We start from the raw sequence: 25,486 nt of genomic DNA on the forward strand, positions 1-25,486 counted from the left end.
GGTTAGCTATATGCCTACAAATGAACTGAATATTATGTATTGTCAGCTTATCTGGCCTGGTAAAGTGATCAAAAGTTAACACATATGCCTATTATTTCAGTGTCTTCCTATGCATGGAACTAATCAAGTGTTAGGATTTCAGGTTTCATGTTAAGAAATAGACTAATGCGGACTGCCTGTGCACTGACACATTTTTGGCCCTATATTGTAACAATTCCAATGAATTAGGAAATAGCCCTATGTCTATCCATCTAGTATGTTTTCTGGTTAGGAGGGTATTCGGTCCTGCCGACTGTATGGTGGTAGGCAGGTGGTGCTGAACAAACAGCACTACTGTTTTAATCCTGTCTGAAAAGAGTGCTGAAAACAGATATGTAATGTGGCACTGTCCATTGTGCTGAAAGGAGAGCCATGTAGATTGGTTAGGTATTGCGATTGGCGCTGACAATGGTGCTGAAGGGACCTGTAGGGGTTGTAATGCTGTACTTATGTTGGTTGACTCTGACCATGGTGCTGAATGGACAGGCATGTATACTGAACAAAAATATAAACGCAAAGTGTAAAGTGTTGGTCCCATGTTTCGTGAGCTGAAATAAAAGATCCCAGAATTTTTCCATACGCACAAAAAGCTTATTTCTTTACAATTTTGTGCACAAATTTGTTTACATCCCTGTTAGTGAGCATTTATCTTTTGCCAAGATAATCCATCCACCGGAGGAGTGGCATATCAAGAAGCTGATTAAACAGCATGTTCATTACATAGGTGCACCTTGTGCTGGTGACAATAAAAGGCCACTCTAAAATGTGCAGTTTTGTCACACAGCACCATGCCACAGATGTCTTAGGTTTTGAGGGAGCCTGCAATTGGCATGCTGACTGCAGAAATGTCCACCAGAGCTGTTTCCAGAGAATTGAATGTTAATTTCTCTACCATAAGCCGCTTACAATGTTGTTTTAGAGAATTTGGCAGTACATTCAACCGGCCTCACAACTGCAGACCACGTGTAACCACACCAGCCCAGGAACAGAGTATTTCTCTCTGTAATGAAGCCCTTTTGTGGGGAAAACTCATTCAAGTGGGTGGGCCCATACCCTCCCAAGCTCACCCATGCCTGCGCCCCTGCCCAGTCATGTGAAATCCATCGATTAGGGCCTAATGAATTTATTTCAATTGACTGATTTCCTTATATGAACTGTAACTCAGTAAAGTTGTTGAAATCATTTAAAATATTGCATGTTGGGTTTATATTTTTGTTCAGTATTGGTTGGTTAGCGGGTGGTTCTGCAGGGAGAAATAGGTCACAGGTGCATGCAGTTCAGAATACACTGAGTATACAAAATGTTAAGTATACCTGCTTTTTCCATGACATGGACTGACCAGGTGAATCCAGGTGAAAGCTATGATCCCTTATTGATGTCACTTGTTAAATCCACTTCAATTAGTGTAGATGAAGGGGAGGAGACAGGTTAAAGAAGGATTTTTAAGGCTTGAGACAATTGAGACATGGATTGTGTACGGGTGCCATTCAGAGGGTGAATGGGCAAGACAAAACATTTAAGTGCCTTTGAATGGGGTATGGTAGTAGGTGCCAGGTGCATCAGTTTGAGTCAAGAACTGCATGGCTGCTGGGTTTCCTGGGCTCTGGTCAAAAGTAGTACACTATTAGTAGTACACTATATAAGAATTAGGGTAACATTTGGGACTTAACACCATCAACATACAGTATATTTACTTAGTGTTTTTATGCTAATGTGAGATAATGCTAATGTGAAATAATATTTTAGAACATTCTAGTTCAGATTTTGTCAAATTCCTGGAATCTTCTTTCCTTCCTCTCCAATCAAGCTAAACATGTAAATAAGCATTGCATCAAATGGTTCCTACTCTCTCTTTCTCTTTTTCCCACTCTCTCTCTGACCACACACACACTGAACACACACCCAAACACACATACAATCCGAATGAGAAGGTGATTATTTGGAAGGAGTCCAGGTCTATAATGTGTTATCTTGGTCTGAATAAAGGCAGCAATAAGCCAGTCTTAATGAGGGCACCACTGTGCTCGTGGTGCTGCAGTTAGAGAGATGAAAGAGACGAGGGAAACAAGCAGCCTTTTCAAACCAACAGCAGTTGTGTGTGGTGGTGGGGGGGGGGGGTATGTGGGTGTGTGTGTGCGTGCGTGCAAGGCGAGCTTCACTATTCATCAGAGTCAACTTCCATTACTTTTTGTTTCGCTCAAGGTTAGGTTAGGGAAGGCTTCTGCATATATCTGACGTGGCTTGGCTAGGGCAGTGGTGCACAGGTGGTTCACTTAACTTGCGTTCCTGATGTGACCCTTACCATAATGTTATGTTTTCTAGCCTCAAGATTAGAGAGTAATACAAATCAGTACAAGTCAATATAGGACACAACTGTTGGAAGCATTGGAGTCAACATGGGCCAGCGTCCCTGTGGAACACTTTCAACACCTTGTAGAGTCCTTGTAGATGTAGAATTAAGGCTGTTCTGCTGGCAAAAGGGAGAGGGGGGGCTGCAACTCAGTATTAGGAAGGTGTTCCTAATGTTTGGTATACTCAGTGTATGTGAGTGTATCAGTTAAGTGTGTGAGTGAGCATATATCTATATCTCTGGATCTCAGAGGTGCACTTCTCTCTCTCGGTTTAAAACCTGGGGAAAGAGCTGCGAAAAGGCTTCATGCAAAACCAAGGAAATAGGTTGCAGCGTTAATGAAAGAGTAAAAACCACCAGGAGACAGAGGAGGAGCAGTAGGGTAGAGATTCTGTTATAGCTACTCAAAATGTCTACCATTCATGTGTGTAGTGCACTCCATGCGTTTCCTAAAAAGGCGATGAGCGCATAAGTGCTCCTTTTCGGTCCCACTCGCCACTACTCCCTTCCAAGGACTCAGTTCCCTACCTAGTCTTGAAAAGCCAACCCTAGGTAACTAGGGTCTGGTTTAAATGACAGACTCTTTTGGTATAGAAAAACTACATCACTGCCTACGTCGCTACCTTATCCGCTTGAATAAAATGCTAAATAGTAGCTAGCAAGATGGACATCGTGGAGGTTCTTTTTAATGAGTGCATTTCGTGGATAGTTTGCATCAACTGCCTTGACTAAAACCGCTGCAAAGGTTTTGCCTGCAAACTTTGGTTTCAAATCGGAACGTTCTGGCATGTCTGCCTCATGAGTCTGATGTTATGGCTATGTTGGCTAGCTAAGTCCATGCGCAGAAACACGTCATCAGGTCTAATGGTCGTCTCGCGCCGAACTGCGCATACGCAAGCCATCAAATGAAAGACACTTCTTCGATATAAAGTTTCTGGCTAAATAAAAACGTTTCAGTTTGTCACTTTCACTATGTTCAACTACTTAAGACATTGGCTTAAATCTAGGTTGTGCATTTCGATATCAAGAAAATTAAAAACTAAGGAAGAATCTTTCACTTCTCTCATTGACTTATCAAACCCCAGCCTGGTCTATTTGATCTGTTTCGCAAGCGTTCCCGGAAGTCTTGCGATGTTGCGCCTCTGGGTTTAGAAACTCTGTGCTTTCTCCCTCTTTCTATCCCTCATTCTTTCTATCCCTCTCGCTCTCTGTCCTCTCTCCTCCCTCGCTTCCTATATCATCAGATCCTGCAGCTCTCCTCTTTGCAGTCTGTACACTATGTGCTCCCTCTCTCCTTTTCCCTCTCTATCCTCACTCTCTTCCTCTTATCCTGGAGATCTCCACTTGGTGCACCAATTAACAGTGAAAAGCTTAACAAAGCCATCAGTGCAGGCAGTGCCCTTAGAGGCAACCAGAGCGTGAGGTCAGTGATAATTTCTCCTCTACAAATTATGTTGTCATGTTGTGCACATTTTTATCTCCTTCCCTCTGTAGTTTCGGCTGTTGTTTTTCAGCCAGAACATTGGGAATAAGCTGTTGTTCCTGTAGTGAGAAACAAGCACATTGAAAATGACTCATTGGAGTGAACTAAGACATTACCTAGACTTAGAGAATGTGTGAGCTCAAGAACATTTAATCTATCGTACTGTTTAGGGTTATCTGCTTGTACAGATAACACTGCTTGTGCAGATAATAGCTATTTTGAGGAAGGATGGACCTATCGACACTGAGGAAGGGTGGATCTGTCAACACTGAGGAAGGATGGACCTATCAACACTGAGGAAGGATGGACCTATCAACACTGAGGAAGGATGGACCTATCAACACCGAGGAAGGATGGATCTATCAACACTGAGGAAGGATGGATCTATTGTAGGAATGACGCTGGAGAATAGAAGCAGGTATGGGGAGTTGACATTTAATTAGGAACTGACATGTAACAGGACAGGAACAGCGTCAGAACTGGGAAACACAAAGACAGATGACACACAATGCAGCAGCGGGGAACTGACAAATATAGGGAAGGTAATAAACAGGTGATTGAGTGAGTCCAGGTGAGTCCAATATCGCTGATGCGTGTGATGAGGGAAGGCAGGTGTGCGTAAATGGTGGCAGAAGTGTGTAATGCAGGGCAGCCTGGTGCCCTCGAGCGCCAGGGGGGAAGAGCGGGAGTGGGCGTGACAGTACCCCCCCCTCACCTGGGCGAGCCGGCCGAGACATGGGCGCTGGGCAAGCCCGCTGGAGGTAAACTCCCCACGAACCGGCATGGGCGTGGGAGCCTGGCAAGCCGGTTGAGGCATAGGAGCCTGACGATCCGGCTGAGGCATGAATGCCCGTCGATCCTGCTGCGGCGTGGAAGCCCGATGATCCGGCGGAGCATGACATGGGATGGGAACCTGCCGAGCCAACCGAGGCAAGGAAACCTCTCGAGCCAGCTAGGACGTGGAAGCCTGACGAGCTGGCTTAGGCACCCCCGTGCTCAGGTCTGTTCAACGCTGGTCCGAACAATCGGATTCCACGCTTCAAGATTGCTTCAATCACGTAGACTGGGATATGTTCCGCATAGCATCGGAAAATAACATTGATGAATACGCTGATTCGGTGAGCGAGTTTATTAGCAAGTGCATTGGTGATGTTATACCCAGAGGGTTAAAATATTCCCCAACCGAACTGCATACGCCGGGGACCCCTCCTCTGTCCAGGGGGGGGCGGAGGGACCTCCCGCACCTCAGTTTCTTGAAGCGGACCAGCCACCACCGGCCTGAGGAGAGACACATGAAACGAGGGGTTAATACGGTAATAAGGGGGAGCTGTAACCTATAACACACCTCGTTTATTCTCCTCAGGACTTTAAATGGCCCCACAAACCTCGGACCCAGCTTCCGGCAGGGCAGGCAGAAGGGCAGGTTTCGGGTCGAGAGCCAGACCCGGTCCCCCGGTGCGAACACTGGGGCCTCACTGCGGTGGCGGTCAGCGCTTGCCTTCTGCCAACCTTTGGCCTGTTTAAGGTACCTGTGGGCGGCCTCCCAGGTCTCCCTCGTGCGCCTCATCCATTTGTCCACCACCGGAGCCTCGGTCTGACTCTGATGCCACGGGACCAGGACCAGCTGATAACCCAACACGCACTGGAAGGGCGATAGGTTTGTAGAGGAGTGGCGGAGTGAGTTCTGGGCCATCTCTGCCCATGGGATGAACTTCACCCACTCCCCGGGCCGGTCCTGGTAATACGACCGCAGAAACCTACCCACATCCTGGTTCACTCTCTCCACCTGCCCATTACTCTCGGGGTGAAAACCCGAGGTAAGGCCGACCGAAACCCCCAGATGTTCCATGAACGCCTTCCAAACCCTGGATGTGAACTGGGGACCCCAATCAGAAACTATGTCCTCAGGCACCCCGTAGTGCCAGAAGACGTGTGTAAACAGGGCCTCCGCAGTCTGTAGGGCCGTAGGGAGACCGGGCAAAGGAAGGAGATGATAGGACTTAGAAAACCGATCCACAACGACCAGGATCGTGGTGTTGCCCTGTGACGGAGACAGATCGGTCAGGAAGTCCACCGACAGGTGTGACCAAGGCCACTGTGGAACGGGAAGGGGTTGTAACCCTCTGGGCAGGTGCCTAGGAGCCTTGCACTGAGCGCACACCGAGCAGGAGGACACATAAACCCTCACGTCCTTGGCCAAAGTGGACCACCAGTACTTCCCACTAAGACATCGCACCGTCCTACCGATGCCCGGATGACCCGAGGAGGGTGATGTGTGAGCCCACCAGATCAACCTGTCGCGAACCTCAAGCGAAACGTACACCCGTCCAGCTGGACACTGTGGTGGATTAGGCTCTAAATGCGACGCCCACTCAATGTCCGTGTCTACCTCCCACACCACCGGTGCCACCAGACAAGAGGCCGGAAGTATGGGAGTAGGATCGATGAACCGCTCCTCCATATCATACAGTCGGGACAGTGCGTCTGACTTAGTGTTCTGGGAACCCGGTCTATACGAAATAGTGGACCTAAATTGGGTGAAAAACATAGCCCACCTTGCCTGGTGCCCGGATGTACTCCAGATTATGGTGGTCAGTCCAGATGAGGAAAGGGTGTTGAGCCCCCTCAAGCCAATGTCTCCATACCTTCAGAGCTCTGACGACAGCCAACAACTCCCGATCCCCCACGTCATAGTTTCGCTTCGCCGGGCTGAGGTTCCTCGAAAAGAGCGCAGGGGTGGAGCTTCGGTGGCGTACCTGAGCGCTGTGAGAGCACGCCTCCAATCCCAGTCTCGGACACTTCCACCTCCACTATGAATGCTGAAGAGGGATCCGGATGAGCCAGCACGGGAGCCGAGGTAAACAGAGCCTTCAGGCGACCAAAAGCTCTGTCCGCCTCAGCCGACCACCGCAGACACACCGGTCCCCCATTCAGCAGTGAAGTAATGGGAGCAGCCACCTGCCCAAAACCCCGGATAAACCTCCGGTAGTAGTTGGCAAACCCTAAAAACTGCTGTACCTCCATTACCATGGTTGGAGTCAGCCAATTATGCATGGCTGTAATGCGGTCACACTCCATCACCAACCCTGATGTGGAAATGCGATATCCTAGGAAGGAGACGACCTGTTTGAAGAACAAGCATTTCTCAGCCTTGACGTACAGGTCATGCTCCAACAGTCACCCAAGTACCTTGCGCACCAGAGACACATACGCAGGGCGTGTAGCGGAATATATGCGAATGTCATCGATATAAACCACCACACCCTGCCCATGCAGGTACCTGTGAATCTCATCTACAAAGGATTGGAAGACTGCTGGAGCATTCTTCAACCCGTACGGCATGACGAGGTACTCATAATGGCCGGATGTGGTACTAAACGCTGTCTTCCACTCATCTCCCTCCCGGATACGCACCAAGTTATACTCGCTCCTGAGATCCACTTTTTTGAAGAAGCGTGCCCCGTGAAATGACTCAATCGCCGTGGCGATGAGAGGTAGCGGGTAACTGTACCCCACAATGATGGAATTTAGACCTCTATAGTCAATGCACGGACGCAGACCTCCCTCCTTCACAAAAAAGAAACTCGAGGAGGCAGGTGACGTGAAGAGCCGAATGTACCCCTGCCCCAGAGATTCAGAGACATATGTCTCCATAGCCACCGTCTCCTCCTGTGACAGGGGATACACGTGACTCCTGGGAAGTGCAGCGTCTACCAAGAGATTTATCGCACAATCCCCTCGTCGATGAGGTGGTAATTGGGTCGCCTTCTTTTTACAGAAGGCGATAGCCAAATCGGCATCTTCTGAAGGAATGCGCACGGTGGAGATTTGGTCTGGTCTCTCCACCGTCGTTGCACCAATGGAAACTCCTACACACCTGCCTGAGCACTCCTATGACCACCCCTTTAGAGCCCTCTGTTGCCACGAAATCTTGGGGTTGTGACAGGCCAAGCAGGGAATCCCCAGCACCACTGGAAATGCAGGAGAATCAATGAGGAAGAGACAAATTCTCTCCTCATGACCCTCCTGCGTAACCATGCCCAGTGGAGCCGTGGCCTCCATGACTAGCCCTGACCCTAATGGTCGACTATCTAAAGCGTGCACTGGGAAGCGTTTATCAATCCGAACAAGGGGATCCCTAAACTATGCGCAAAACCGTGGTCAATAAAATTCCCCACTGCACCTGAATCTACTAGCGCCTTATGCCGGAAATGAGGGGAAAACTCAGGAAAGGAAATCAACACATACATGTGACCAACAGGGGACTCTGGGTGAGCCTGGTGCCGACTCACCTGGGGTGTCCGAACAGTGCCCGGCCTGCCGTCTCGACTCCCTGAAGAGCCCCTTCAGCACCGGTCAGCAGTGTGCCCTCTACAACCACAGCTGGTACAGGAAAGGGCTCCTCCTGTGGTCACCTTTGCTGCAGCACCTCCTAGCTCCATGGGCGTTGGAGCGGGGGGGATGGGGGGTGAAACTGACAGGGCCCAATCCGGACGTCCGTGGGTAGCCAGCAAGTTGTCCAGCCGAATGGACATGTCCACCAGCTGGTCCAAGGTGAGGGTGGTGTCTAAAGGCTAGCTCCCTACAGACGTCCTCACGCAAACTGCACCTATAGTGATCGATCAGGGCCCTGTCGTTCCGTCCCGCGCCGGCGGCCAAGGTCCGGAACTCTAGGGCAAAGTCCTGTGCGCTCCTTGTCTCCTGCCTTAGATGGAACAGACGTTCACCCGCCGCTCGGCCCTCAGGTGGGTGGTCGAACACTGCCCGGAAGCGTCGGGTGAACTCTGGGTAGTGGTCCCTTGCCGAGTCTGGCTCGTTCCACACCGTGTTGGCCCACTCCAGGGCATTGCCTAAGAGACAGGAGACGAAGGCGTTTACGCTCTCACCTCACGAAGGAGCCGGGTGAACGGTTGCCAGGTATAGCTCCAGCTGGAGTAAGAACCCCTGGCACCCGGCAGCCGTCCCATCGTACTCCCTCGGGAGCGCGAGCCGAATTCCACTGGATCCAGGCAACGAAGGAGATGGTTGTGGGACTGGTTGGAGTGTGGCTGGTGGAGGTGTAGGAAGGCCACCTCTCTCCCATCTTTCCATTGTCGCCATCACCTGATCCATCGCGGTCCCCAGACGGTGTAATGCTGCCGTGTGGTGTTGCACGCGCTCCTCCATTGATGTCGGGAGCGCATCAGCTCCTGCTGACTCCATCATATTCCGGTGCGGGATTCTGTTGCGACATGTGTTAGAGGTCGGTGAAGGAGTCACGCGCAGGAGAGCAGAGATGTCCAAGTAGCGTCTTTAATAGGCAAGTCCACAACACAAAAAGGCCAGGTACAATACCAAAACAAGAAACCGCCATGACACAAGAGAACACAGTGCTCACGGAAGGAGGAAAACGATGCTCCTAAACTTATACATACTCAGTATAAACGTAAATAAACCTGAGGCACAACCTCAACGAGCAACATAACATGTATAATCCCGCACAAACCTAAGCAGGCAACAGGGGTAATTATACATGTAAACAGAGGCTCAGCTGGTATACCACGCTGGACCATGCGACAGCGGTGCAGGCAACAGGGGTAATTATACACACAGAAATTAAACCAAATGAACCCAGGTGTGAAAGAACCAAAGACAAAACAAATGGAAAAGGAAAAATGGCTCGGTGATGGCTAGTAGGCTGGCGATGCCGACCGCCAAGCACCGCCCAAACAGGGAGAGGAACCACCTTCGGTGGAAGTCGTGACAAAAAGGATTTTTATTTAAGGACTCATACGCGAAGGATGTACTGCTTTCTCCAGAATGGGCCCAAATCCCCATCATTTGCGTGAAGAAAAGACGGAGAAAAAGGGGGCTGAGGTCGGACTGCCTTCTGAGAATTCTTTAGCGAGTGAATAAACTTCCACTGCCATCCGTTCTATTGGCCAACGTGTAATCATTGGAAAATAAAATGGATGACCTATGATAAAGATTATACTACCAACAGGACATTAAAAACGTTAACCTCTATGGGCTAGGTGGGACGCTTGCGTAACAGCCACTTGCAGCCTGTGGCGCGATTTTCAAAACCTTAAAAATCCTATTACTTCAATTTCTCAAACATATGACTATTTTATAGCTATTTAAAGACAAGACTCTCGTTAATCTAACCACACTGTCCAATTTCAAAAAGGCTTTAGAACGAAAGCAAAACATTAGATTATGTCAGCAGAGTACCAAGCCAGAAATAATCAGACACCCATTTTTCAAGCCAGCATATAATGTCACCAAAACCCAGAAGACAGCTAAATGCAGCACTCACCTTTGATGATCTTCATCAGATGACAACCCTAGGACATTATGTTATACAATACATGCATGTTTTGTTCAATCAAGTTCATATTTATATCAAAAACCAGCTTTTTACATTAGCATGTGACGTTCAGAACTAGCATACCCCCCGCAAACTTCCGGGGAATTCGCTAACATTTTACTAAATTACTCACGATAAACGTTCACAAAAAGCATAACAATTATTTTAAGAATTATAGATACAGACCTCCTCTATGCACTCGATATGTCCGATTTTAAAATAGCTTTTCGGTGAAAGCACATTTTGCAATATTCTAAGTACATAGCCCAGGCATCACGGGCTCGCTATTTAGACACCCGGCAAGTTTAGCACTCACCATAATCATATTTACTATTATAAAAGTTTGATTACCTTTTGTTGTCTTCGTCAGAATGCACTCCCAGGACTGCTACTTCAATAACAAATGTTGGTTTGGTCCAAAATAATCCATCGTTATATCCGAATAGCGGCGTTTTGTTCGTGCGTTCCAGACACTATCTGAAATGGTAAAGAAGTGTCGCGCGCATGGCAATTTATGCAATTTTAAAAACATTACAATACATTCACAGATTTCATAACACAATGTGTTCCCAAAGGGCCCCTACTCCACCACTACCACATATCTACAGTACTAAATCCATGTGTATGTATAGTGCTTATGTTATCTTGTGTGTGTGTATGCATGTGTCTGTGCCAATGTTTGTGTTGCTTTACAGTCCCATAAGGTTTTTAAAATCTTTTTTTTAAATCTAATTTTACTGCTTGTGTCAGTTACTTAATGTGGAATAGAGTTCCATGTGATGGAGTGATGGCTCTATGTAGTGCTGTGTGCCTCCCATAGTCTGTTTTGGACTTGGGGACTGTGAAGAGATCTCTTGTGGCATGTCTTGTGACGTATGCATGCGTGTCCGAGCTATGTGCCAGTAGTTTAGACAGACAGCTCGGTGCATTCAACATCTCAATACCTCTCATAAGTATTGCTTGCCTGATGTAGAATACCTCATGATAAGCTGTAGACCAAACTATCAATCAAGAGAGTTCTCATCTATATTATTTGTAGCCATCTATTTACCACCACAAACCGATGCTGGCACTAAGACCACACTCAACCAGCTGTATAAGGCCATAAGCAAACAAGAAAATGCTCATCCAGAAGCGGTGCTCCTAGTGGCTGGGGACTTTAATGCAGGCAAACTTAAATCCATTTTACCTCATTTCTACCAGCGTGTCACATGTGCAACCAGAGGAAAAAAAACTCTAGACCACTTTTATTCCACACACAGAGATGCGTACAAGCTCTCCCCCTCAATCTGACCATAATTCTATCCTCCTGATTCCTGGTGGTAAGGGTGGTAAGGGTAGGCAACAACACGTCTGCTACGCTGATCCTCAACATTGGGGCCCCTCAGGGGTGTGTGCTTAGTCCCCTCCTGTACTCCCTGTTCACCCACGACTGCGTGACCAAACACGACTCCAACACCATCGTAATATGGACTTGGTATTTTATCAAATAAGGCAATCTTCTGTATGCCACCCCTACTTTTTCACAACCCAACTGATTGGCTCAAATGCATTAAGAAGGAAAAAAAATCCACAAATTAACTTTTAAGAAGGCAAACCTGTTAATTGAAATGCATTCCAGGTGACTACCTCATGAAGCTGGTTGAGAGAATGCCAAGAGTGTGCAAAGCTGTCATCAAGGCAAAGGGTGGCTATTTGTTTTACACTTTTTTGGTTACTACATGTGTTATTTCAGTGTTGATGTCTTCACTATTTGTCACGTCCTGACCAGCAGAGGGTGTAGTTGTGTAGTATTTTGGTCAGGACGTGGCAGAAGATGTCTGTGTATGTTTGTTCTGGGTGTTGTGTTTCTATGTTGGTCTGTGTGGCTCCCGATCAGGGACAGCTGGTTATCGTTGTTCCTGATTGGGAGTCATATATTTAGGAGTATGTTTGTCACTTGGGTTTGTGGGTGGTTGTGTTAACACTGCTATGATATTTGTAAGTAGCCTGTTAGCCTGTCTGGAGTCGTTCGTGTTTATTGTTTTCTGTGTATACTTTGCTCGAAAATATTAAAAAGATGAGTCCACATTCCTGCTGCGGTTTGGTCAATTCAACACGGCAACAATTACGACACTATTATTCTACAATGTAGAAAATAGTAAAAATAAAGAAAAACCCTTGAATGAGTAGGTGTTCTAATGCTTTTGACCGGTAGTGTAAATAAGAAACAAATAAAATAATAACAGTAGGCTACACCAAAATAAGTTTCCATTCATACAAAGTGGCAGGTAAATTGCCACAATAGAATTGCCATTGTAAATGAGGAAATACATTTTGTTTCTATTGTACAGCTTGTGAAATGGATGAAAATAGATAAATCACCATTAGTATGTTCAAAAAGGACTGAGTTGTTCCCATGATAATTGTAACGGACCAAGGTGTAGCGGGAACGTGTATACTCATCTTCTTTATTTATTTAAAAGAAGGAAAAACAAAAGAAACACGTATACAAAAAACCAACGAACGCCACTAAACAGTCCTGTCAGGTGCACAGACACAAAACAGGAGACTACCCACAAATCCCATTACAAAAACACCCCTATACATAGGACCTTCAATCAGAAGCAACGATGAGCAGCTGCTTCCAATTGAAGGTCAACCCCATTAACTAAACGTAGAAATAGAAAGACTAGAACTAACATAGAAATACACTTACATAGAACATAGACCAAAAAACCCCGGAACACATAAAACAAACACCCCTCTTACATAAGCACATAGCCCAACAAACCCCAAACCACATAAAACAAACACCCCCTGCCACATCCTGACCAAACTACAATAACAAATAAACCATTTACTGGTCAGGACGTGACAATAATACCAACCAGAGGGTGAACATACTGCATCTTGAAAGACTGTGATTGCAAGCAGGACTAAGGTAACACCAACATACATATCACCACCTTCCGGAGACACCTGAAACCCCACCTCTTTAAGGAATACCTAGGATAGGATAAAGTAATCCTTCTAACCCCCCCCCCCCCCCCCCTAAAAGATTTAGATGCACTATTGTAAAGTGGTTGTTCCACTGGATATCATAAGGTGAATGCACCAATTTGTAAGTCGCTCTGGATAAGAGCGTCTGCTAAATGACTTAAATGTAAATGTAAATGTAATATTTCAGAGAGCGGTAATGAGGTGACCAAGAATGGTTGTGCCGTCGATGTTTGCAATAGGCCCCTTGTTATTTGATTATATTCCAATACATTCTGTAGGCTACCCATTAGCCTATTCATTGGGAGATAATGAAAGTTGGGAAAACTGATAATAGCTTACTGTTTGTGTTTCCCTCCCTGAGTTGATGAGCTGCTTTTGGCAATCAATTGATTGACAGATATAGGCCTACTGTAGAACAATAAACTTTCCTCCAGTGTGGATGCTTGCCCCATGTTTTATGGTTAGGCTATGTATAATGTGTCAATATAGGTATGGTATTTGGGGTGGATGGCCATTACATAGGTGAGATTTCCATTGCAAGCTGTTATGCGCCAGCTACAGTAGGATTGGCCTACTGTACTTTCATTTTGATGCCGGCATTTTTGTTGTGGATTGAAAGCCGGTATTGTGTGGCTTTATTATTTAATTTCGTAAAACTCTCTATGCATTTTAACCTATCCAAAGACGATTTTGTTAAACTGAGATTCGAACCCATGACGACTCTGGCATAATTATGTGTGTGGCTGTAACCGCTGGACCAGACAGGCATTGATGCCACCAGTAATGGATTCTTCCTATTGCTTGCCTTTAACATATAATAAAACAATTAGTTAAAAAAAGAAAAATACCACAACCTGCAGTCTAAGGTACAGTGCAATGTAGGTAACTACAGTACTTATATTAAAATATCTCTTTGTGTATCTCTACCTCCCTCGCTCTCTGTATCTCTCTCCCCCTCTCACTACCCCCTTCTCTTCCCCCCCCCTCTCTGCACAGCTGATTAGCTTTAAAAACCACTTCTGCATTAATACCTTACTGTACTGCTTTTTAATTAACAAAGAAGCCAGTTGAACACCATTTAATTAGGGTGCTAGGAGGCATAGGGTAACCATCAGCCATGCACTTCAAACACACACAAACACATGCACACATGAAAAACATTCGCCCACACGCACTTCACACTCTCGTTTGATGGCGTCAAACACCTGAACTAGGGGTTGGAACCGGTTCAGGGAACCGAACCAAAAAAAAACGGAACAAAAAACAGAACCGGGCACGAAAGGGATCTCTAGTGAACAGAACCATTATTTTTAAAGCATGGGAACCGGTTAATAAAGCGCCTGCACACACAAGTTTGTTAGCTAGCTTTGGTCCAGGACATTCAGCTAGCCTCTGCATTGAGCCAACTCTCGGATGTTCAAAGTTCCTCCATACAGTATTTTACCACTCCTCCGTAGTTAGGTATCTAGCTACCATATAATGATGGAATTCAGTGAAGTAATGATAGGCCTACTAATATCTTAAACACATTATAATGCACATCATATTATGATGCCAAGCCTCCTCCATATCCATCCCTCTCTCTTGCTCTTTCCCCACCCGCAGCATTTCTTCACATCTTGCGCCCTACACTTGTCTGCTCATCAAGCATGTAAACAAATAGCTTGGCTGGTCCATAGAAAGCTGCTCTATCTGCACTGATTGGTGGAGTAATTTAATGATCTGAATATAAAAACAATGTCGATTTCACAATGAAAAAATTAACAGAAAGGAACGATATAAAGAATATGGTTAGGGACTGTGAAAGTCACAATGTTTGTGGAATTCAAACCAAACCGATCAATGCTGATGAATGAATACATTGTTTGTGTATATCGGTGGGATCCACCAGGTTGAATAAGAGAAAGACGTCCCGAATGACATGCCATGTCATCCTGCCTGACTCCTCCAGTGTCCCAGAGTTCCCCGCTGGGAGTGGACTATAGATTTCCTATCGGAGATAATCTCTATGATCTGAGAGTGGGAGGGACAGACACACACACACACACACACACTGCTGATGATTTATTCCAGAGATGAGGTGAGACAACAAGGACACTGTGACCCATTAAAACTCACCACACTGTAGTGACAGCAGCCGCATGTGGGTGTGTGCGAGTGTGTGCATGTACATGAGTGTGTGTGCTTGTCTGTGAGTGAGTGTTTGTGTGCATGGGTGCATGAGTGTGTGTACATTCGTGACTTTTTGCATGGTACTGGAAAGATTCTCTATGTCAGTATGGGGTCAGAAGGTTTATTTTCCGATTCATTTTTGTTTTGTTCTAATGGTAGAATTGATTAGCATAGTGTATATATAGTTGCTTGGTAGGGCATGCATGTACTATGAATTTACTCTGTTACATTAAATATCATGTTAAAATGTGTTGGACGTGCACTAACAATACAATTGTCCAATGCTGATTATTCTGCCTATTTGCTTGATCATAAAATTAAAACAATTGACAAAAAAAAGAAAAGAAAAGAAAGAGAGGTCAGAATGACCAGTGCAATACAATGTACATGATTTATTTAGTGCAACGGTCTGTCTTTTTTATTTTTCTATGGCCATTTCCATGGTTTCACAATGCATGCCTCCAAAGTGTTAGCCACATAATTAGTTAAGTCAATGACCTCTTTAAGCAGGCGGTACCAAGCCCCCACAGGCCCTTAGCCCTAATCCTGGCCTGCTTTCACATTGACACTGTTTGGTCGGTGAATCACTGACTGAAAGATACAAGCCCTCAGATCCAGTCATGGCCTCTTCCCAATGTCCAGCTCTCCATCCTTTTGATCCTCGCTGCAGCATGGTAGCCCTGCCGGCCTGGCCAATCCCCATCCTCTAATGAGGTATACAGGGTCGAGGCTTGGGACGCATCTGGACCAGTTATATAAGAGAGAAAGAGAGAGAGAGCGAGCTCTGCAGCCCCACTTCTAGCTGCCTGCTTTCTGCTTCCTGCTCTACTCTGCATACTGCAGTTAACACTGCCTGCTGCACTCTTCCCCATCCCTCCATCACCTACATCTGCTAGCTAGCTACAAACTGCAGTTATCACCGACTGCACTGCTCTCTCCCATCCATCTATCTACCATCCCTTCATCCCTCCATCACCCAGCTCTACTAGTTACAACCTTTGCTGCCTGCTCTGCACACTGCAGTTAACACTGACTGCACTTCTCCCCCATCCCTCAATCCCTCAACAAAAACCTATTCTGCAACCTGTGCTCCCTGCTCTGCTCAGCACACTGCTCCTGTTACCACTGACTGCACTCCTCCATTCATCCCTCCATCTCCCATCTTTGCTAGCTACAACCTGCAGCATTGCGTGTGTCAGATAGACAAGCCCCAATTAAGATGAATGGAATTCCAACATTCTTCTAAAACAGAGGGACGTACAGTTGAAGTCGGAAGTTTACATAAACTTAGGTTGGTCTGATGAAACATAAATAGAACTGTTGGCCATAATGACCATCATTATGTTTCGAGGAAAAAGGGGGGGGGGGGGGGGGCTTGCAAGCAGAAGAACACCTTCCCAACTGTAAAGCACCTGGTGGCAGCATCATGTTGTGGGGGTGCTTTGCTGCAGGAGGGACTGGTGTACTTTACAAAATAAATGGCATTATGAGGAGGGGAAATGATGTGGATATATTGAAGCAACATCTCAAGACATCAGTCAGGAAGTTAAAGCTTGGTCGCAAATGGGTCTTCCAAATGGACAATGACCCAAGCACTTCCAAAGTTGTGGCAAAATGGCTTAAGGACAACAAAGTTGTTGCCATCACAAAGCCCTGACCTCATTCCTATAGAAAATGTGTGGGCAGAACTGAAAAAGCGTGTGCGAGCAAGGAGGCATACAAACCTGACTCAGTTACACCAGCTCTGTCAGGAGGAATGGGGCCAAAATTCACCCAACTTATTGTGGGAAGCTTATGGAAGGCTACCCGAAACGTTTGACCCAAGTTAAACAATTTAAAGGCAATGCTACCAAATAATAATTGAGTGTATGTAAACTTCTGACCCACTGTGAATGTGATGAAAGAAATAAAAGCTGAAATAAATAATTCTCTTTACTATTATTCTGACATTTCCCATTCTTAAAATGAAGTGGTGATCCTAACTGACCTAAGAGGGGGAATTTTTACTAGGATTAAATGTCAGGAATTGTGAAACACTGAGTTTAAATGTATTTGGCTAAGGTATATGTAAACTTCCGACTTCAGCTGTGTCTTCAATGGTTCTCTTGCTGCTTCTTTCTATACATATAAAATAACACCCTGTGCTCAGTAACACGCTATTTGTAGTGGTTGCAGACTACGTAGACATTTCTTCAATAAATGCCTACAGACAGCTGTCAGCTGGGCTTTCAATGGTACCGTTATTCACCATCATTCTAGTCTTCTCACCATAAGACTAGTGAATAGTCTTCTCACCATAAGACTATGGGTGTCACACCAGTCTTCGCTTTGGCTCCCCCTCCTGTCCAGCTCAGCCGTCCGGCCCTTCACTCATCAACCCCGGACATGTCTCGTCATCATTACACTCACCTGGTTTCAATCCCCACTCTATCACTGTATATGTAACCCCTCTTCCATTTGTCTTTGTTGGTCATTGTAAATGTTACTTGTTTTCCTGAGAGGAATCTCGCCTACTATTTCCTGAGTACTTTATATTTTGCAATTTGGGGTCACCCAGTGCATTTTTATTTATGAAGAATTATTTTGAGCATAACAGGGTTTGGGTTTCGTCCCACTTTGATCTATGGTGCTTAAATAAATTCTGTAGTTTTAAACCTGCCACTGCCTCCTGCCTACTCCTCTCTACACCAGTGACAATGGTTACCTTTTTATTGTTCAGTTTTATTTTTTTAAACAGATTCATTGAAATTGACTTACCTTACTGAAATTCAGTCGCCATGTCACTCAATTATTTGCAGATGATGCATTTCCTCCTGGGCAGCTCACAGTAAGGGTCTGGTCTGGGCGGGCTCTCGTCGTCTTTTGGTCAGACGGGAATTTCCCTCACGCTTCATAAAATGTGCCACTGGATTTCCTCTCAGACCCTCACTGGAAAACTCCACAGGCAGAATCAATCATCCTGTTCGTTGACGCCAAATTGTTGTTGAAATTCTACACAGGGACACTTTAAGTCAATCTTAAATTAATCATTGTTTTTTAACAGCAAGCTGGAGAGGTCACAATCAAACTTAGATGCATAAAGTACCGGTCTGAAGTGAGCTCCACCGGAGCAGTCCCTTTACTTCTCTTATATACTGCTTACACAGACAAGTTATATATGCATGATTTAGCTTATTCATCATTCATAATTAATTCAGCATTAATGTTTGGTTCATGCATGTGACCGACCAATACCTCATGAGGCTTCTTCTCTCTAAGCTGAGACCTTGAAACTGAGATATCCCTTTCGTTCTCAAAACAAGGTTCTGGGCGTACTGCCAAATTGCAGATACTGATAGTGAGTCAATAACTTGCATGAACACAGAAATGGGTTATTAGAAAAGCACAAACACAGAACACAGAAACTGGTTATTAGAAAAGCACAAACATAAAATGTTCCATCACACAGTCATACGCAGTACCATTGCCTGTCCCGGTCTGCTAACTGATATCCCCGGTCTGCCAACTGCTTGCTTGCTAACCCGGTCTGCTAACTGCTAGCTTGCCAGCCCCGGTCTGCTAACTGCTAGCTTGTTTAGCCCCGGCCTACTAACTGTTAGCTTGTTAGCATTGGCCTGCTAACTGTCTGAATCGCCGTGTCCCCAGTCAGCCCAAACACTCACTGGACCCATATGTTCACTTGGCTACGCATGCCTCTCTCTAATATCAATATGCCTTGTCCATTACTGTCCTGGTTAGTGATTACTGTCTTATTTCACTGTGGAGCCTCTAGCCCTGCTCAATATGCCTTAACCAAACATGTTGTTCCACCTCCTACATATGCAATGACATCACCTGGTTTAAACGTCTCTAGCGACTATATCTCTCTCATCATTGCTCAATGCCTAGGTTTACCTCCAATGTACTCACATCCTACCTTACCTTTGTCTGTACACTATGCCTTGAATCTATGCTATCGTGCCCAGAAACCTGCTCCTTTTACTCTCTGTTCCGAACGTGCTAGACGGCCAGTTCGTATAGCCTTTAGCCGTACCCTTATCCTATTTCTCCTCTGTTCCTCTGGTGATGTGGAGGTTAATCCAGGTCTTGCAGTGCCTAGCTCCACTCCCACTCCCCAGGTGCTCTCATTTGTTGACTTCTGTAATCGTAAAAGCCTTGGTTTCATGCATGTTAACATTAGAAGCCTACTCCCTAAATTTGTTTTACTTACTGCTTTAGCACACTCTGCCAACCCGGATGTCTCAGCCGTGTCTGAATCCTGGCTTAGGAAAACCACCAAAAACACTGAAATCTCCATCGCTAACTATAACATTTTCCGCCAAGATAGAACTGCCAAAGGGGGCGGTGTTGCAATCTACTGCAAAGATAGCCTGCAGAGTTCTGTATTAATATCCAAGTCTGTACCCAAACAATTCGAGCTTCTACTTCTAAAAATTCACCTCTCCACAAACAAGTCTCTCACTGTTGCCGCTTGCTATAGACCTACCTCTGCCCCTAGCTGTGCCCTCGATACCATATGTGAATTCATTGCCCCCCATCTATCTTTTGAGTTCGTGCTACTAGGTGACCTAAACTGGGACATGCTTAACACCCCGGCCATCCTACAATCTAAACTTGATGCCCTCAATCTCACACAAATGATCAATGAACCTACATCCTGTGGCGTTCTGCATTAGCATCGAATAGCCCCCGTGATATGCAACTTTAGTTAGGAACAAATATACACAGGCAGATAGAAAAGCTAAGGCTAGCTTTTTCCAACAGAAATTTGCATCCTGTAGTACTAACTCAAAAACGTTCTGGGACACTAAAGTCCATGGAGAATAAGAGCACCTCCTCCCAGCTGCCCACTGCTTTGAGGCTAGGAAACACTGTTACCACCGATAAATCCACTATAATTGAGAATTTCAATAAGCGTTTCTCTACGGCTGGCCATGCTTCCCACCTGGTTACCCCTACCCCGGTCAACTGCCCGACACCCTCCACAGCAACCCGCCAAAATCTGGACCCATACAAATCAGCCGGGCTAGACAATCTGGACCCTCTCTTTCTAAAATGATCTGCCCGAAATTGTTGCAACCCCTATTACTAGCCTGTTCAACCTCTCTTTCGTATCGTCTGAGATTCCCAAAGAATGAAAAGCTGCCACGGTCATCCCCTTCTTCAAACCTATATCTATCCTACCCTGTCTTTCTAAGGTCTTCGAAAGCCAAGTTAACAAACAGATTACCGACCATTTCGAATCTCACCGTACCTTCTCCGCTATGCAATCTGGTTTCAGAGCTGGGAATGGGTGCACCTCAGCCACACTCAGTCCAAACACAAAGGGTCCATCAGAGATGAGATGGTGATGAAATAAACTGTTTCCTAGCAGAACGTAATCCCTGAATTTATGTGACAGGTACAGTATAGGAGGCTGCTAGGCTGCTGTAGGCATTATGTTGCTGGCTGGGCAGAAAATACATGATGTTGACAGTAAGGGCTTTCTCTCAATGTCGTCTGAGCTCCTCAAACTCTCCACATGTCATTAAATGTCTTTACTTCCTGCATGATCCAAATTGGTCCATTTATTTTTTCCTCAATTATGCGAAGCAGAACCTGGGATTTAGCTTAGTCTGACTGGGGATCTACTGATTGTCCAGAGTGAGTGAGCAGATGGAGCTGGTTCTGTTCTCACAGTATGGAGTCCACTTTAGGACATCCTCATCCAGCCTCATAGTATGTGTATGTGATCCCTGCAGGAATTAAACCTATGACCTTGGCACTGCTGGAGCCATACTCTTGACAACTGAGCCACACATCATCCATTTTCTGTATGTGATCCCTTGAGGCAATTGAACCCACAACTTTGGCATTGCTGGTAGAGCCACACTCTTACCAACATGCACTTACCAACTGATCCACACAGCCACAAGCTACCAGCAGCCAGCTCCCACTACTTCCACACAGTCTGGGCATGCAGTGTGGTGCCTCCAGGGAGTGACTCATCCAGTCATCCAGTTATCCTCTATAGCCAGAGTCCCTATGCCTGGAGGTCCTAGACTGGTCAGACCATGCCAGACACCAGGGACACACAGGGACACACAGTGTCTGTAGGGCAGGGCATCTTCTAGAGTCTGGAGGGCAAAGGCCCGGGGGAGAGGTCATAGTTTCCATGCCAGGTAGCCAACTGGATCATACCTAATAAACCACACTAGAGAACAACTCTTGTTATTTTTGCTTCATTGTGTTTTGGCGACATTTGGGTCAGCATTGCACCTGTGGCTCCTGTGGCTTTGGGAGAATAACATTTGTAACACTGTCCGGCTACACCGATAAATATTCATAATAATACAAATCCCCACAGGGATAAAATCTGTCTCCATCAAAATAATATAGCAAGTTCTGTTCAGAATAATACATTTACCTTTTGTTTTTGACCTGAAATGCCATCCTGACAGCCTTATGGCATTTCAGACACTAGTTAATATGCATGTTTCTAGGAAGACTGTCTGTTAAGCAAACATGCAAACTTATTTATCGGCACAAAGAGGATGTGTCACTGCAAGATGTAACAAATGATGTGAGCACAGAGATAGCTGTGCTCCAGAAAGGACAGTGGAAGCTGTGCAGGTATATAGAGTCATTGAATATTGGTCACTTTAATAATGTTTATTGTTCTGAAATTGTTTCTGTACTTAGATACAAATAAGATTAGCATTCCTGCAGCATAATTCTGTTGAGATTTTATTTGATCTCATTTTATATGTACATGCTGTATTCTCAACATAAAGTAGGTCCTCCTATTTAACTACTGCTGTACATACTTATATATCGTCCATAGGCCAAGTTAATATTCACCTAATAATAAGGAATTCCCCTTGACCACGCCCACAAATTGGGGAAAACAGACATTCTTTCCCATTGGCTCCCAGTGTAAAAGAGCCAACTTCGGCGTAAATAACAAAACATGCCGAAAAGCTGCTGTGTTGTTCAATGTACATGTAAATCTCGACCTACGGTTCGCAATGATCCCACGTAGGGAAATGGAGCCTGCGAGAAGGCTATTCGGCATGGGAGAGTGGGGAATTGTGGGGGACATTGCTCGTTCTGATATTTCTTAATTTCTTGTTTTGCTTAAAAAAAAAAAATGTATATCTTTGTATTGTATTGTTAGACATTTACTGCACTGCATGAGCTAGAAACACAAGCATTTCACTTCACCTGCTTTAACATCTGCTAATCTGTGTACGCAACAAATAAACTTTGATATGATCATAATCCCATTTCATGGCTACTTACTGTAGATGTGCTACTGCAGATGATGCAGAGATGAGAAGAACACAGCTACTGAGCCCTGCAGCGAGATGCTCACACACAGACACGGACGCAGGCAAGCAGGCAGGCATGAACACATGCACGCACGCATAGACATACGCACATGCGGGGAAACACACCAGTAGAGGCTCCTCAGAGGAGGAAGGGGAGGACCATCCTCAGTGAATTTCATAAAAATTAAAATAATGAAACATTTAAAAAGTTACCCTGTAAACTCACATATCACCAGATAATTGATTGAAACACTGTTTTGCAATGAAGGTCTACAGTAGCCTCAACATTACTCTGTAGGGTAGAATCATGGTGTAGCCGGAGGACAGCTAGCTTCCGTCCTCCTCAAATCAATGCGAGTGTAGCGAAATGCGTGTGCTTCTAGTTCGACAGTGCAGTAAAATCTAACAAGCAATCTAACAATTCCCAAACAACTACCTAATACACACAAATCTACAGGGGTGAATGAGAATATGTACATGTAAGTATATGGATGAGCGATGGCCGAGCGGCATAGGGAAGGTGCAATAAATGATATAAAATACAGTATATATACATGTGATATGAGTAATGTAAGATATGTTAACATAATTAACCTCTTGGGGCTATGTGGGACGCTAGCGTGCCACCCGTGGTGCACCCTATCAACAGCAGGTGCATTTCAAGAGCGGCAAATTTGAAACCAAATAAATGTAAAAATTCTAATTTTTCAAACATACAACTTACACCCTTTGAAAGATAAACATCTCATTAATCTAACCACGTTGTCCGATTTCAAAAAGGTCTTACGGCGAAAGCATAAAGTTAGATTATGTTAGGAGAGTACATTGACAATAGCTGTGTGTAATGTTTTGTCAATTCAAAGACAGGCGTCACCAAAACCATAAAACCAGCTAAAATGATGCACTAACCTTTGACACTCTCCATCAGATGACACTCCTAGGACATTATGTTAGACAATGCATGCATTTTTAGTTCTATCAAGTTCATATTTATATCCAAAAACAGCGTTTTACTATGGCGTTGATGTTCAGGAAATCGTTTCCCTTCAATAACCGGCAGTCAAGTCAGCACCACAAATTAAATAATTAAAATTAGAAAACATTGGTAAAATATTATATTGTCATTTAAAGAATTATAGATTTACATCTCTTGAACGCAATCGACTTGCCAGATTTAAAAATAACCTTACTGGGAAATCACACTTTGCAATAATCTGAGCACTGCGCCCAGAAAAATACGCTTTGCGATACAGACTGACCGCCATGTTGGAGAGATCTAAAATCGAAAATACTATGTAAATAATCCATTACCTTTGATTCTCTTCATCAGATGTCACTTCCAGGAATCCCAGGTCCATAACGAATGTAGTTTTGTTCAAAAAAGCTCATCATTTATGTCCAAAAAGCTCCGTGTTGTTAGCACATGATCTAAGCCCGCCGGACTTCACTTCATGAACGAGGGGAAAAAATATATTTACGTTCGTTCAAACATGTCAAACGTTGTATAGCATAAATCATTAGTGCCTTTTTTAACCAGAACATGAACCAGTGGACGAATGCATTCTCTTTTAAAACGTATTGGAACGAGGGTACCCAACATGACCTCGCGCGCCAGAGTCTAATCGGCCATCACCGTTCCAAGGCTCTTGTTCGGTCAGATCTCACAGTAGAAGACTCAAAACACTTTGTAAAGGCTGGTGACATCTAGTGGAAGCAATAGGAAGTGCCAAAACATTAATCAGCCCCTGTGTGTTTCAATGGCATAGGCTTAAAGGTAATTCAACACATCAGGTATCCACTTCCTGTCAGAATCTGTCTCAGGGTTTTGCCTGCCAAATGAGTTCTGTTATACTCACAGACACCATTCAAACAGTTTTAGAAACTTTAGGGTGTTTTCTATCCATATATAATGAGTATATGCATATTCTAGTTACTGGGTAGGATTAGTAACCAGATTAAATCGGGTACGTTTTTTTTATCCAGCCGTGAAAATACTGCCCCCTAGCCCCAACAGGTTAAAGTGGCATTGTTTAAAGTGGCATTGTTTAAAGTGACTAGTGATCCTTTTATTAAAGTGTCCAGTGATTTGGTCTCAATGTAGGTGGCATCCTCTCTGAGTTAGTGATTGCTGTTTAGCAGTCTGATGGCCTTAAGATAGAATCTGTTTTTCAATCTCTCGGTCCCAGCTTTGATGCACCTGTACTGACCTCGCCATCTGGATGATAATGGTTTTAACAGGCAATGTCCTTGATGATCTTTTTGGCCTTCCTGTGACATCGGGTGCTGTAGGTGTCATGGAGGGCAGGTAATTTGCCCCCGGTGATGCGTTGTGCAGACCGCACCACCCTCTGGAGAACCGTGCGTTTGAGGGCGGTGCAGTTGCCGTACCAGGCTGTGATACAGACCGACCGGATGCTCTCAATTGTGCATCTGTAAAAGTTTGTCAGGGTTTTGGTTGACAAGCCAAAATTCTTCAGTCTCCTGAGGTTGAAGAGGCGCTGTTGCGCCTTCTTCACCACGCTGTCTGTGTGGGTGGACCATTTCAGTTTGTCTGTTATGTGTACACCGAGGAACTTAAAACTTTCGACCTTCTCCACTGCTGTCCCTTCCATGTGGATAGGGGAGTGCTCCCTCTGCTGTTTCCTGAAGTTCACAATCATCTCCTTTGTTTTGTTGACGTTGAGTGAGAGGTTATTTTCCTGACACCACACTCTGAGTGCCCTCACCTCCTCCCTGTAGGCTGTCTCGTTGTTGGTGATCAAGCCCACTACTGTTGTGTTGTCTGCAATCTTGATGATTGA

At 45.2% G+C, this 25,486-nt stretch overlaps 1 protein-coding gene across 2 annotated transcripts in view; it reads left to right on the forward strand.

Annotated features, from left to right (window-relative positions):
• The window catches only part of LOC106573024 (LHFPL tetraspan subfamily member 3 protein), a 75,504-nt gene that overhangs the window by 1,828 nt on the left and 48,190 nt on the right, over nt 1–25,486 (forward strand). The gene's annotated exons all lie outside the window — the stretch shown is intronic.

The sequence above is a fragment of the Salmo salar genome, chromosome 16, assembly GCF_965601325.2.
Source record: "Salmo salar chromosome 16, fSalSal1, whole genome shotgun sequence".
NCBI classification, from domain to species: domain Eukaryota; kingdom Metazoa; phylum Chordata; class Actinopteri; order Salmoniformes; family Salmonidae; genus Salmo; species Salmo salar.